We start from the raw sequence: 2,278 nt of genomic DNA, 5'->3' as shown, positions 1-2,278 counted from the left end.
GTTTAGCAGAAGAAATGCTCCTTTCTATTTATAGGGTCACACAGCATTGTCTTCTAGTTTTGTGGTTGCACTGAGCTTTGAGTCTGAGATAACACTGAGACTGTTTACTGTGTCATTTGCAGAAGCTAGGTGCCTTCTGGTCTCTTTTATAGATACCAGACCACCGCAAGCTTCAGTATGATCCCTTTTCCCAGCTCTGCACTTTTGTTTCAGTATCTAAACAGACATTTCTCTAAATATACAGTAGATTCTAGTAGTAAAGGTCAGAGAGAGAATGATCTCTGCCTAGAACATTCCTAAATATACAAACCTGTGACATATCAGCACTGAAATAAATACTCTACTTTTTAAAGAGGGATTTTGAACTATAATCACCCTTAAACTTCCTGTTCACCACTCTTTGTTTTTCTCAGTGTCCCTGTGATCAGAAAGTGTAGATAGGCCTCCATTTCCTCCTAGTGGTTAGAGAACTTCCAGCAAATGGGGCCAGCTTTCTGTAAAATATGCCCATATCCTCAGACTCTTTGAGGATGATGTCCCAAGGAATCTAAGCCCAGTGTCTGAGTCCAGTGCAACGCTTTATGAAGCATCAAACACTTTCCATACCAACACAGGAAGATGAAGAGGAGGAAATCTGCAAACCTTGGCTAGTCATTCCATAGAAGAACAAAGGAAGTTTTCACTTAAGCCAAGGGAGAGATGAATGCTAGTGCAAGTTCAGTCTCAGGCTTGGACATAGCCTGTGTGGTATAGTTTAGGGAGTGTTTGAAGGCCTTCTTCCTCAAAGGACACTTTTACTGAGCTTGAGAAATTAGTTGGTCTTCTAGAAGTAAACATTTCTGAAATCCTGATTTTAAAATTTTAATGCTAAAAAAACAGTCTTACTAAGAAACTTTGGTAGAAATATTAATCCAAACCAGAAAGAAGTTTATTGCAGGAGTAGGATATAAGATAAACCTAGAGACAGACCAATGGGAAAACTGATCTGCCCAACACTTGTCGAATATATATATGGATAGGATTTCAGTATATATATACTGATGTGTGTATGTGTGTGTACACTAGGAGTAATCAAAATAGGAAATAACCAATATATGGTTATAGAAGATTGAAATATATTACTCTTGCTTTAGCTTTTTATTTGCACTCTGGGATCTGGGATGCCGTAAGGATGCTTTTCTTGTTTATTTAAAGTGGGTTTTTCACGGTAATTATCTCAGCTCTCCCATAGGCTTACTTCATTCTCTTCTAGATCTACTGAATCCCTGATATGTGTAAACACAGTGGATCCAAAAGATGTGGGAAGAACAAAATGTAGAACAAAGGATGAGAAGTAAGATGATGGGAAAGGAAAGGCTGCCAGCTCCCACAGCTTTCTACAGTCTCATCAAACAATAAAGATATTTGACAATTTTCTCAAATATAAGACACCATAAGTGTGATAAGTATCTAAGAATGTCATATCTAGTTCTGTAAGATATCAGAGGAACCTAAGCATCCAGAAGAGCTACTGTAAGGGATAGGATTTCAGTAAGAAAGCTGATCAAGTCTTCCAGTAGGAGAAGGATTTTGGTGGAGTTATTAAGAATGCCAGGGTGTGGTGGTACACACTCACAATCTCAGCTCTTGGCAGGGTAGGGCAGGAGGATCACCACACGTTTAGGGTGAAGGCAAAGTTTTATTAAAATTCCTAATTCTTGCTTCTTTGGAGTGGAGCTTCTTGGTATATTTGCCTCAAATATGTTGTGAACACAGGCATATCTGTTACCTACTGTGGAGCATGGATTCTGAGAATTCAGTCTGCTGCCTCAGACAGAACACATACAAGCTAATCTATATGTATTTTGAAATAAATTACCCACTGGTGAATTTTTCTGGCTTAGATTATACCTACCTTTTCTATTTACATTAATGAATATTAGCAAAAGAACACTCCTATGGGAATCTATTGGAGTTCATTCCAAATTGGTCAAATAATAGCATATAAAAATCAAGTGACGATTTTATCTAAGGTTTCATTTTAAAGATGAAGAAAGTAGAAGATAAGGAATACAGTTTAAGTCTCTAGATAAAGTATTGATAAAACTGAGACCAGAAGTCGTTTCTTTAATATTACAATGTCCTCACCAAAGTAAAGGTTATCTGTGTGACATCTCATGTCATCTACCAAATTGGTGATTTAGCTGTGGTTGCATTATCTGTGGCCAGTCTTTTATCTTACTTAGGAAAAGAGGAAAGTCAAATATCAGATGTACTCAAATATGTCTCTCTTGTTATA

The sequence above is a fragment of the Mastomys coucha genome, chromosome X (genome assembly GCF_008632895.1).
Source record: "Mastomys coucha isolate ucsf_1 chromosome X, UCSF_Mcou_1, whole genome shotgun sequence".
Classification (NCBI taxonomy): Eukaryota; Metazoa; Chordata; class Mammalia; order Rodentia; family Muridae; genus Mastomys; species Mastomys coucha.
Note: the sequence above shows the minus strand (reverse complement) of the source record.